Raw genomic sequence first — 14,149 nt, 5'->3', positions numbered from 1 at the left:
ATTTTTGGGGAGCAGGGTTGTTATTAGTGGAAATGTCGTGCTTTAAATTTTTAATTTTCATACTATATTTTTGTTGTGTGAATTTTCTTATATTTCTATTCATTTCATGCACAGGATTAATCACTTTAGACTGCCTTTTTATAGTTTTTTTTTCATGGATGACATTGCTAGTTCTCTTTTTCCACGGGATTTTTAATTTTCTGCTCTTACTACCTACTTCCCTTTCACTACCACATCTTCAAGAAATAGCATTCTCTCCATATCTAATTCTCCATCTGAAGCAATGCTTCTTTGAGGCTTATACTTGTGATTCTACTTGATTTCAAACCCCTTCCCTGTAGACAATTCTGTAAAGCACCAAATCCATCTCTGTGATTAGTATTTTGTCATTTGGTGTTCAATTCTCTTTTTTGGGGGTGATTTTTATCTATGCTTTGTCTAAATCTCATGTGTATTTCTGCAGTTCTTCCACAGAGTTCCTTTAATATCTTCTCCCCTGTATCTACGCCACATACTTACAGTGACTAGCAATGGAAGTTCTATTGAAATTTATTATTCTACCTTGAAGTAATTTGTAGTGCTGTGCATTCATTGTCTTCTAATAATGCTGAAGGTATCCCTTATGTATAGTTTTGTTTATTCTTTTTGATCATATTTGTATATATATATATATATATATATATATACACACACACACATGTTTTTAGATTTTTTTGGTTTTATTTTGTGTGAAAGGTGTGTGAGGAGAAACAATATCATGTGATTGCCAATAAACTCTAAACACATATACCTGTATTACATCTGAATATTTGCCTATTAAATCTCAAAACCAAAATTTTTATTTGTACTACAAACATGTTCCTCATACCATATTCATTATCTCTATAAATGGATTTTTATTCTTCAAGCTATTTGGACTAAAAGGATATGGTGAAATCTTTGAATATACTTTTCTCTCAGAACCCATCTATTAAATCAAACCTATAAAATATATAAAGCATCCAACCATATTTCATGCCAAATCCACTATTTCCACCCCAATCCAAGCCACCATTATTCCTTATCTACATGTCAGCAATAACTTATAACTCCCGGTTTTTGGTTTTGCTCCACTGAAGTATGGTTACCAAACAGTAGATAAATATAGCCTTACTAAATGTGTATTATAACATGATATAATTTAAATTTAAATTGCCTGCTATGCATAATGCTGTTCCATTCCCTATCAATCTCTCTTAATTATTTTTACCAGACTTTCACTTGCCCATGTGTTTCAAACACACAAGTCTTAGTGTTTTATATGTAACAGAGTATTGCCCAGCCTTTAAAAAGAAGCCAATTCCGTAATATGAGGCAATATGGTGGACCTTGAAAACATTATCTTAAGTGAAAAAAGCTTGACCCGGAAAGGCAATACTGCATGATTCTACTTATGCGAGTAAACTAAAATAGTCAAATTCACAAAATCAAAGACAAGAATGGTGGTTACCAGAAGTTAGGGGAGGAGGAATGGGGAGTTATTCATCAACAGGCATAAAGTTTAAGTAAAATGAATTAACTCTAGAATCTGCTGTACAACATTGCACCTATAGTGACCAATAATGGATTATACACTTAAAACTTAAGAGGATACATCTCAGTTTAAGTGCTCTTACCACAATAAAATCAAAATAAATAAAAAGGAAAAATATAGAGATGATACATTTTACTAATATATAGAATGAAAGAGGAAGAATCATTATAGATCCAGCAAACACCAGAAAGGTAATAATAGAATTACAACAAATAACTTTACACACATACATTTGATAATTTACATGTGAAAAAAAATTATTCAAATGTACACACTACCATACCACACTAAATCTGAAATAGCCCTATAGCTATTAAGGAAATTCAATTTTTAATTTTGAAAACTCCTTCAACAACAAAAAAATCACCAGATCCACATGGTTTCACTGAAGAATGCAACCAAATGTTTAAAGAAGTAACACCAATTATACCCTATCTTTACCCAATTAAAAAAAAGCTGATAACACTTGAAACTCACTTGTAAGCTAGTATTATTTTAATATTAAAAATAGATGAAAGTAGTACAAAATAATAAAAATATAAACCAGTATTCATCATAAATATAGATAAAAAACATTAACAAAATATTAGCAAATAAAAGTTTGATAATATATAAAAATAATTTTATAGCATTCCAGGAATTCAAGACTATATAAATATTCAAAAATCAAACAATATAAACTAGCATACTAATAGAAAAAAGAAAAATAACATGATTATTGGGCTGCATACAAAATATGATAAAATTCAATATACATTTTGAGGAAAAAGTCTTAGAAAACTAAGAATAGAAGTAAACTTTCTTAACTTGATAAAGAATATCTACAAAATAAATTACAGCTAACATACAGATTTGTTTCATTTAACATGGGTGACAAGCAGGAGAAATCGTAAACAGGTTGAGAATATGTACTTCAGAACTGTGATTCTAGAAAATCTGAATTTTTTTATGGGAAAAAGAGTATTGGGAGATTATTAAATTTGATTCATTTTCAGAGGCCATACTGAAGGATACAATTCAAAAATTTCAAAATTAATTTAGATGAGCAAAATTAGCTCGAGTGTCAATTCCCATTCCCTTAAAAGCATTTCCCAATTTGTATAAATTTCTAATTTATACAAATAAAGAGTTAGTGTTATTGTCATAACATATTTAACTGTTCTCTGTTTATAAAGCAATATTACAATAAAATTCATTCTTTCATAGCCAATATATTAGAAAGTTGTGAAAACATGTGTGTATTTAAAAAATATATTTAAATTGCAGAGAGATTAAATTTACACATTTGTTAAATACCTAATTTTCATTAATAAGAATACAGTGTTTTATTGGAGCTGAACTTTCTAATATCACTACTGAGATTCATTTCTTGGAAAAAAAGAAAAAGAAAAAGCTGAAACCTATTTTCACCAAAGTTCCAACCCTGATGGAAAATCAGCTTACAAAGACAATAACAATAATGTTGGGAAAGTTTTTCATCTGGGAGAACCAGTGGGGAAGAAAACCATCCTTGTGGCTATTGGCAAATTAAGTTAAGCAGAGGACCATGATACAGAACAACAAACTTCAACTGTGCACTAAGTATGTAGCTCAGGAATTGTCACACACTGGAAATTCTCAGTGAGTCTATGAGATGTCAGGAAAAAACTTAACAAGCAGTACATTTCCTAAACGGGTATGTATCTGTTGTACAATGTCGAAATCCCAATATGTTTTGCACAAGATTGCAATCAGCCTTCATTTCCATTCTGTGTGATGTTTGTGACCAAAAAAACAACAAAACAACAACGACAAAACACCTTATTGGAACCCTGTGTGCCTTTTCAGAAAATACTTTTTCAAAGATTTCTGTCATAACATCTAGATTGTCCTGGGTAGGAAGGGAGCTTTTGTGCTCTTAACTCATCTTGGGTTTTGGCCCCTTAATTGATGTTAGTGCCCTATCACTTATCCTTGGCACTCACTTCAATATGATAAAGTCTGCTTAATGTAAAAATTTGTTCATCTCTTGAGGAGGGCTTTGTTTGTAACTAGCTCAATCACTGTAGCGGGCAGACTAAGCTGCCCAAGAGAGTTATTACCCCAAGAAGCAGATTTCAAACAATGGGCAGGGCAGATTTCCCTAGTGCCAATGGCTTTAGGCGACCCCTGTGTTTTGGTCGTTCAACCCCCGTCGGGGTCGCAACCCACAGGTTGAGAACCACTGCCCTGGTGGGACTAAATTCGGATTTTTCAAAGTATTTACTACCTTATTAATAAATTGTTAATGACTTCCTCCCTACTTTGTCTCACCTCCCCATCCTCTAAAATGTTTCTTCAGATCAACTTCCAAGTGAAATCTTTGTCTCAAGTTCTGCTCTTTTGTGACAGCAAACTAAAACAAGCTTCTACTTTGGAATTTTTAAACTCCATAAATGAACAGAAATATATCTCTAGGTTACCAGGTCCAGAGTAAACCCTATATACTTTATATATGAATTGAATTATAGTTTTAAAGGAAAAAGACCTCACAAAATGAGTATATAGTTTAAGTGACATTTGAAAAAAGGAAGTTCTGCCTACTTTGGCCTGATGGTAATAATGGAGCTCACATCTTGGTAGATGCATTGTATATTCATTATTTAGGTAAACCCAAGCATTTCAAACCACCACTTATAGGAACCATTTTCTTGGCCCTTGCCTCTTTTTTCCCTGAGTCACTATTCTACCTTCTTCATCAATATATGATATATTCAGAAAATGTCAGGGTTGTTAGCAATCAACATTCCTTAAGCCTTCGCCTGACCAGGTGGTGGCACAGTGGATAGAGCATTGAACTGGGATGCGGAAGACCCAGCTTTGAGACCCTGAGGTTGCCAGCTTGAGCACAGGTTTATCTGGTTTGAGCAAAGCTCACCAGCTTGGACCCAAGGTCGCTGGCTTGAGCAACGGGTTACTCAGTCTGATGTAGCCTCACAATCAAGGCACATATGAGAAAGCAATCAATGAACAACTAAGGTGTTGCAACGAAAAACTAATGATTGATGCTTCTCAACTCTCTCCGTTCCTGTCTGTCCCTATCTATCCCTCTCTCTGACTCTCTTTCTGTCTCTGTAAAAAAAACCAAAAAACAAAAAACAAAAAACATTCCTTAAGCCTTCGAAGTACCCCATGAATGACAATTTGAGATGTTGTGAGAAACATATTCATTAAAAGAGTATGAGCCAGAAACAACGAAATAAATACAAATTTGTATTAGAGAGTCAACAGTCCCAATGTTTACAATCATCCAACTTCGCTAACATACCCCTTTCGTTTCCCTCATCACTATTGCCACTCATGTTTTTCAGGTCTGGATTGGTGCTTTGAGAGACCATATTCTGTAGGTAGTTTTTCCATAATTATGCATTTTATCTTTCTAGAGATTTCTGAAGAACCCCCCTGATAGGCAGGCAGTTGCGAGTGTTAGGCTAAGTAACTAGTTAGACATGAGCCAGGACAAGCAAAGTGGGGAAGAAATAAATTGTTCCTATGCATTCCTGCACATCTGCAGAGTTTTAGAAGATCTTTAAGCCAGAACAGGTCCCACCACACCCAGACTTGTGGTAGTGAGTTTCCAGATACTGTATCAGCAACATAGCAGTACAATGAAGACAGATAAATGAAAGGGAGAGACTGGAGAGAAGGGGGAAAAAAGGAGGGGTGGAGTAGGGAACAGAAAAGTCCAATAAGTAAAAGCACATAAATATTTAAATTCTGTGACTGATCTTGGCACTCATTCTTGCAAGTGAGTTTCCTGCTCAGACCCTTCTGAGTGTATTCCTTCACCGCAAATAAGTCCTGGCTTTGCTTGCTGCACTTTACCTCTTGATTGAATTCTTTCTCTCACAAAGACAAGAATTTAAGCCTCATCATTTCACCAGTAACACAGGCAAAATTGTAAAAGAGAATAAATTTGTGCTGTAATCCATTACCTCAATTTCCATATCTTCAGTAGTTCATGATCCTTTCATTCAAGTGTAGTATATTTTTTCTTAGTTTACCCTTATTTCGACCTACACTCAGGAAATATCCTGACTTCAATTATTTAAAAATTAGATGTATTAGCTCTCCCAAGACGGGAATTCTTTCTATTCCCTGAATGGAAAGTTTTATATCTCATTGAAGAGATTTTGGACACAAGTAGGCAAGTAATGACTGTAGGAATGGAAAAACTTCCACTTAGTAAAGATTGGGGCATAATTAGAGTGTCCTACAATCATTTATGATTAAATTTATATACGCTTATAGCCTGTCAGACAAAAATCTTTCAGTTTTGTTCAAGAATATAGCTATCTGGTAAGCACAATGTGTTAATTGTACCATCAGGAATAGAGTAAGGCAAAATGTGCTATCGTACTTTTAAAATCTGTCATCATTGGTGGTATAATTCCAATCCAAGTCTGACAATGTGAGAGCCAAGGTGTCTAATGGAATAAATGAGAGGGACAGAAGATAATGTTCCAACTCAAACTGGCAAACAAGAAGTAAAAAGGGTGAATTTCTCTTTCCTTTGACTTTTGTTCCATTCAGGTGCTCAATGAGTTGAATGATGCCTCCCCACCTTGGGGAAGGCAATCTACTGAGTCCACTGTTTCAAATGCTAATCTCATCCACAAACACTCAAAGGACACACGCAGAAATAATATTTAATCTGAGCAATAGGTGGTGTAGTCAAGTTGACACATAAGACTAATCACAAATTCAACCCTTATCAATCTGGCACCCATACACATCTCCTTGAAACATACTTAATCTTATATAAATACAATAACAAGATCATAATTCCACCTAATATAACTATCTTGCACATGAGTGAAAACAAATTCTTTCCCCAAAAGAAGTCCTTCAGTAATGTTTATACTTCTTGATATTTTTTAACTTAAATATGTTGACGTAAATTTAACAATATTTAAATGCTATTATATAAAATCAATACATCTTATCTTACATGATAAAGGAATAGAGAGGAAAAAATAAATACACACACAAATGTATTCATAGCAAAATAATAGGATGAAAGACAATAATTACCATTTTCATTTATGTAACTTGTCACATTATAATAGCTGGTATTTATAACTAACTTCTTCCACTTCCCTTATCTATTCCCTTTACCTTCTGCAAGCATCTCAACTGATCATGGTTGTTTACCTTTTGGGGTCACCTAACCTTCATTTCTGAAGGGTCTGGGCTCTTAGTAGCTCTGCCTGCATTGAGTTGTTGTAATATTCCATTGACCTTGATCATAAGGCATGGGAAGAAGAAAAGACACTGTTAACTGATCTCCTGTATTCCAGAGATATTCTTTATTACTATCATTGTGAAGTAATAATCCAATTTCTCCTTGCCAGTCAGAATCAGTCAACCCAGCTAAACCATGACTCCCTTCTTTGCCTAGTGATTCAGAGTCTCAAGGAAACCAAGGTGACAGTTTTAATTTACAGTTCAATGACATAAGTTTTATGTCTCTTGGTGGAAGAATTCCTCTTTCTGGAACTAAAAACTCTAGAACAGTAGCAGGTAAAGTCATGGTAACTGTAAGCAAAAGTTTTGCTATTGAGTTATTAGGGATAATAGAGTTTGATGCCACTCTCATTTCTACCCCTTGATTTTTGGACCCAGAAACCCTGATTATTGGAGAAGCAGCACCATATATTAAACATCATATATTGGACACATAAACAGCCTTCTTGAGGAGCTTGCCCCAGCAATACAAAGTATCAATATTAACACGGGTTGGCACTGTAACAGAGTTTTCAAAAGGTCATTCCACCATTCTATATAGGCAGATGTTTCAGGATAGTGGGGAATTTGGTAATACCAGTGAATTCCATGAGCATGTGTCCATTGCTACACTTTTTCTGTAAAGTGAATTCCTTAATTAGAAGCAATATTAGATGGTATACCATGAGAGTAGATAAGTAATTCTATGAGTCCACTAATAGTAGTTTTGGCAGAAGCATTGCATAAAAGAAAGATACTTTTTTTAATCCAGGTTATCTACTCCACTAAGATAAACAACACTGTCCCTTTTATCATGTAAGTAGTCTGATGTAGTCAACCTGCCAGCAGGTACCTGACTGATCACCCTGAGGAATGGCGCCCTATCTGCGACTCAGTGTCAGTTTCTGCTGTTGGCCAATTGTAAACTCACCAATGGTTGCAGACAAGTTGGATTTGGTGAGTAGAATTCAATATTGCTGAGATCGTGTGTAACCTCCATCCTTGCCACCATGGCCACTTTGCTCACCAGCTCACTTGGAGATGATAAGTGTGTCTGGGAAAAGAGGTCGAGTGGTATCCACTTCATCCTATCAATTTGATTATTTAAAACATTCTTCGCTGAGGTCATCCTTTACTGAGCCTCACATGGGACACAAATATCTTCAAATTTTTTGTCCATTCAGTGAAGTCCACATACTTCTTCACCTAATTTATTTTTCACCAATTTTGTTTTTTTTAATTTTATTTATAAAATTAACTTTAACAGGATGACATTGATTAATAAGAGTACACAGGTTTCAGGTAAACATTTCTATAGCATTTGAACTGTTGATTATGCTGTATACCCATCAACCAAAGTCAAATCATTTTCTGTCACCTTATATTTGTCCCTCTTCATACCCTTCTTCCTACCACCACCCCCTTCACATGCCCCCAAATCCCCTTGCTCATTCCCCTCATTCCCTTTCCCCTGGTAACCACTCCACTTTTATCTGTGTCCATAAGTCTCAGTTTTATATCTCACTTACGTGTGAAATCATACAGTTCTTACCTTTTTCTGATTTACTTATTTCACTCAGTCTAATGTTCTCAGGGTCTATCTATGTTGTTGTAAATGTCACTATGTCATCATTTCTTATGGCTGAGTAGTATTCCATTGTATATATGTACCACATCTTCTGTATCCAGTCCTCTATCAAGGACACTTTGGTTGTTTCCATGTCTTAGTCACTGTGAATAATGCTGTGATGAACCTGGGAGGGGATGCATGTGTCTTTACGTACCAATGTTTTCGAATTTTGGGGGTAGATACACAGTAGAGGGATTGCTGGGTCATATGATAATTCTATTCTTAATTTTTTGAGGAACCACCATACTTTCTTCCATAATGGTTGTACTAATTTTCATTTCTAACAGCATGCCAGCAATTTTCCAGTCATGTTTTTTCCAAGTCCCTGTCCATCCAACTAAGCCATTGGCGGCAATCCATTAACCAGTACAGCGGGTCTTAAAATACACATTTTGTGCAGTCGTTTTATTATAATGTTGATGAGGAAAAAAATTTATTCTTGACCAGAGCCACTATCTGTGTGGAGTTTGCACATTTTCCCTGTATCTTCCTTCACAGTATCTGGTTTCCTCCCACATCACAAAGATGTGCACATGAGGTGAATGACATGTCTCAATTGTCCAGTCTGAGTGAGTGTGTGTGTGTGAGTACACCCTGTTTTGGAAAGCTTTCCTCTGCAGGGAGTGCCTGCCTAGCAGTCTGAGAAGCAAGATAGGCTCTGGCCACCCAAGATCCTGAACTGGAATAAACAGGTTGAAAAAGAATTATCTTACTATTTTTATTAATCTTTTTAAAATACATGTATACCTCACATGCGTTTCAATGTTTAATATTGGAAGTGGTTTAAAATTTTATTTAGAAGTTTTGTGATATGTCATTTCCAGAAATATGCCATAAGAACTTAACTTTTTTTTAAATAATTTTATTTTTTTAATGGGGCGACATCAATAAATCAGGATACATATATTCAAAGATAACATGTCCAGGTTATCTTGTCATTCAATTATGTTGCATACCCATCACCCAAAGTCAGATTGTCCTCTGTCACCTTCTATCTAGTTTTCTTTGTGCCCCTCCCCCTCCCCCTTTTCCTCTCCCCCCTCCCCCTGTAACCACCACACTCTTATCAATGTCTCTTAGTCTCACTTTTATGTCCCACCTACGTATGGAATAATGCAGTTCCTGGTTTTTTCTGATTTACTTATTTCACTTCGTATAATGTTATCAAGATTCCACCATTTTGCTGTAAATGATCCGATGTCATCATTTCTTATGGCTGAGTAGTATTCCATAGTGTATATGTGCCACATCTTCTTTATCCAGTCATCTATTGACGGGCTTTTTGGTTGTTCCCATGTCCTGGCCACTGTGAAGAATGCTGCAATGAACATGGGGCTGCATGTGTGTTTACGTATCAATGTTTCTGAGTTTTGGGAGTATATACCCAGTAGAGGGATTGCTGGGTCATAAGGTAGTTCTATTTTCAGTTTCTTGAGGAACCACCATACTTTCTTCCATAACGGTTGTACTTCTTCACATTCCCACCAACAGTGTATGAGGGTTCCTTTTTCTCCACAGCCTCTCCAACATTTGCTATTACCTGTCTTGTTAATAGCTAATCTAACAGGTGTGAGGTGGTATCTCATTGCAGTTTTGATTTGCATTTCTCTAATAACTAAAGAAGATGAGCATCTTTTCATATATCTGTTGGCCATTTGTATTTCTTCCTGGGAAAAGTGTCTGTTCATGTCCTTTTCCCATTTTTTTATTGAATTGTTTGTTTGTTTGTTGTTGAGTTTTATGAGTTCTTTGTATATTTTGGATATTAGGCCCTTATCTGAGCTGTTGTTTGAAAATATCATTTCCAATTTAGTTGACTGTCTGTTTATTTTGTTATCAGTTTCTCTTCCTGAGCAAAAACTTCTTAGTCTAATGTAGTCCCATTCATTAATTTTTGCCTTCACTTCTCTTGCCTTTGAAGTCAAATTCATAAAATGCTCTTTAAAGCCCAGGTCCATGAGTTTAGTACCTATGTCTTCTTCTATGTACTTAATTGTTTCAGGTCTTATGTTTAGATATTTGATCCATTTTGAGTTAATTTTAGTACAGGGAGAAAAACTGTAGTCCAATTTCATTCTTTTGCATGTGGCTTTCCAGTTATCCCAGCACCATTTATTGAAGAGGCTTTCTTTTCTCTTTTGTGTGTTGTTGGCCCCTTTATCAAAAATTATTTGACTACATATATGTGGTTTTATTTCTGGGTTTTCTATTCTGTTCCATTGGTCTGAGTGTCTATTTTTCTGCCAATACCATGCTGTTTTGATTGTTGTGGCCCTAAAATATAGTTTGAAGTCAGGTATTGTAATGCCCCCAGCTTCATTCTTTTTCTTTAGGATTGCTTTTGCTATTCGGGGTTTTTTATAGTTCCATATAAAACTGATGATTTTTTGCTCCTTCTTTAAAAAATGTCATTGGAATTTTGATGGGAATTGCATTAAATTTGTATATTGCTTTGGGTAATATGGCCATCTTGATTATATTTATTCTTCCTAACCAAGAACAAGGAATGTTCTTCCATCTCATTATATCTTTTTCGATTTCTCTTAACAATGGTTTATAGTTTTCATTATATAAATCCTTTCCATTCTTTGTTATGTTTATTCCTAAGTATTTTATTTTTTTTGTTGCAATCGTGAAGGGGATTATTCTTTTGAGTTCGTTCTCAATTGTTTCATTGTTGGCATATAGAAAGGCTATTGACTTCTGTATGTTAATTTTGTATCCCGCGACCTTACTGTATTGGCTTATTGCTTCTAGTAGTCTTTTTGTGGATTCTTTGGGGTTTTCGATGTATAGGATCATATCAGCTGCAAAAAGAGATACCTTTATTTCTTCTTTTCTGATATGGATGCCTTTTATTTCTTTGTCTTGTCTGATTGCTCTGGCTAGAACCTCTACTACCACATTAAATAAGAGTGGAGAGAGTGGACAATTCTGTCTTGTTCCTGATTTAAGGGGGAAAGCCTTCAGTTTTGTGCCATTTAATATAATGTTAGCTGATGGTTTATCATATATGGCCTTTATCATGTTGAGATATTTTCCTTCTATACCCATTTTGTTGAGAGTCTTAAACATAAAATTGTGTTGTATTTTATCGAAAGCCTTTTCTGCGTCTATTGATAAGATCATGTGGTTTTTGTTCTTTGTTTTGTTGATATGGTGTATTACGTTAACTGTATTACATATGTTGAACCATCCTTGAGATTCTGGAATAAATCTCACTTGATAATGATGTATTATTTTTATAATATGTTGTATTCAATTTGCTAGTATTTTGTTTAGTATTTTAGCATCTGTATTCATTAGAGATATTGGTCTGTAGTATTCTTTTTTTGTGCCATCCTTGCCTGGTTTTGGTATGAGGGTTATGTTGGTCTCATAAAATGTGTTTGGAAGTATTGCTTCTTCTTCAGTTTTTTGGAAGACTTTCAGTAGAATAGGAACCAAGTCTTCTTTGAATTTTTGATAAAATTTGCTGGTATAGGCGTCTGGGCCTGGACTTTTATTTTTGGGGAGGTTTTTTAATGGTTTTTTCTATTTCTTCTCTACTAATAGGTCTTTTTAGGCTTTCTGCTTCTTCTTGACTCAGTCTAGGAAGGTTGTATTGTTCTAGGAATTTATTCATTTCGAGTTCTTTCTCTTTTTTCCTTGGTAAGTCTTGCCAAGGGTTTGTCAATTTTGTTGATCTTTTCAAAGAACCAGCTCCTTGTTCTATTAATTTTATCTATAGTTTTTCTGTTCTCTATTTCATTTATTTCTGCTCTGATTTTTATTATCTCCTTTCTTCGGCTGGTTTTGGGTTGTCTTTGTTCTTCTTTTTCTAGTTCCTTAAGGTGTGAAGTTAAGTGGTTCACTTGGGCTCTATCTTGTTTGTTCATATATGCCTGAAGTGATATGAACTTCCCTCTTATCACTGCTTTTGCTGCATCTCATAGATTCTGATATGTCGTATTGTCATTTTCATTAGTCTCTATATATCTTTTGATCTCTGTGCTTCTTTCTTCTTTGATCCATTCATTTTTTAAAAGTATGTTGTTTAGTTTCCACATTTTTGTGGGATTTTTTCCCTCTTTTTTGCAGTTGATTTCTAGTTTCAAGGCTTTATGATCAGAAAATATGCTTGGTACAACTTAGATTTTTCTGAATTTGCTGATGTTGTTTTTGTGGCTCAACATATGGTCAATTCTTGAGAATGATCCATATACACAGGAGAAAAATATATACTCAATCACTTTAGGATGAAATGTCCTGTAGATGTCTATCATATCCAGGTGCTCTTGTGTTTTGTTTAAGGCCACTATGTCTTTGTTGATTCTCAGTTTGGATGACCAATCTAGAGCAGTCAGCAGTGTATTGAGGCCTCCAAGTATGATTGTATTTTTATCAGTTTTTGTTTTAAGGTCAATAAGTAGCTGTCTTATATATTTTGGTGCTCCTTGGTTTGGTGCATATATATTAAGAATTGTTATGTCTTCTTGATTCAGTGTCCCCTTAGCCACTATGAAATGGCCATTTTTGCCTCTGAGTACTTTTGCTGTCTTGTAGTCAGCATTATCAGATATGGGTATAGCTACACCTGCTTTTTTTTTGGATGTTATTTGCTTGGAGTATTGTTTTCCAGCCTTTCACTTTGAATTTGTTTTTAATCCTTGTTACTTAGATGAGTTTCTTGTAGGCAGCATACAGTTGGATTTTATTTTAATCCATTCTGCTACTCTGTGCCTTTATATTGGTGACTTTAATCCGTTTACATTTAGTGTAAGTATTGACACTTGTGAGTTCCCTATTGCCATTTTATAGATTGCTTTCTGTTAGTTTTGTGTCTTGTTTGATTCTTCTCTTTCATTTTTCTATCTTTTGTTTTTATTTGGTTGTATTCCATACATCTTTCCTTTGTTGCTATCTTTTTTAAATCATGTGCTTCTGTGGTGGTTTTTTCAATGATGGTTACCTTTAAGTAATGAAAAGGGTTCCTACCCTGTTCATTGTAGTGCACTATTTTTTGAGTACTTTTGCACTCCATTGTCCTTTGCTACTGTTAATCGCTATCCTCTCACCCCCCCCCCTTTCTTTTTGTTGTTGTCACAGTTTAAATTTGGTTTTATTGTGTTCTTCTTGGAGCTTTTACTTGTGGCTTTGTTTTTTTTTTGTTGTTCTTTGTATCTGATTGGAGAACCCCCTTAAGTAATTCCTGGAGTGGGGGTTTCCTGATGATAAATTCCCTTATCTTTTCTGTATCTGTGAATGTTTTTATTTCTCCTTCATATTTGAAGGATAGCTTTGATGGGTATATTATTCATGGCTGAAAGTTCCTCTTTTTCAGGACTTTAAATATTGTGGTCTACTCTCTTCTAGCTTGTAGAGTTTCTGTTGAGAAATTGGATGATAATCTAATGGGCCTTCCTTTATATGTTGTATTCTTCTTTTCCCTGGCTGCCTTGAGAATTTTTTCTTTGCCATTGGTTTGTGCCAATTTCATTATGATGTGCCTTGGAGTAGGTTTGTTGGGGTTAAGAAAACTCGGAGTTCTGTTTGCTTCTTGAATTGGAGGCTTTAGTTCTTTCCACAGGCTTGGGAAATTCTCATCTATTATTTGTTTGAGTATGTTCTCCATTCCATTTTCTCTCTCTTCTCCCTCTGATATACCTATTATTCTTATGTTATTCTTTTTGATGGAGTCAGATAATTCTTGTAGGGCTATC

This window comes from Saccopteryx bilineata, chromosome X (genome assembly GCF_036850765.1).
Source record: "Saccopteryx bilineata isolate mSacBil1 chromosome X, mSacBil1_pri_phased_curated, whole genome shotgun sequence".
NCBI lineage: Eukaryota > Metazoa > Chordata > Mammalia > Chiroptera > Emballonuridae > Saccopteryx > Saccopteryx bilineata.
This window is presented reverse-complemented; position numbering follows the sequence as displayed.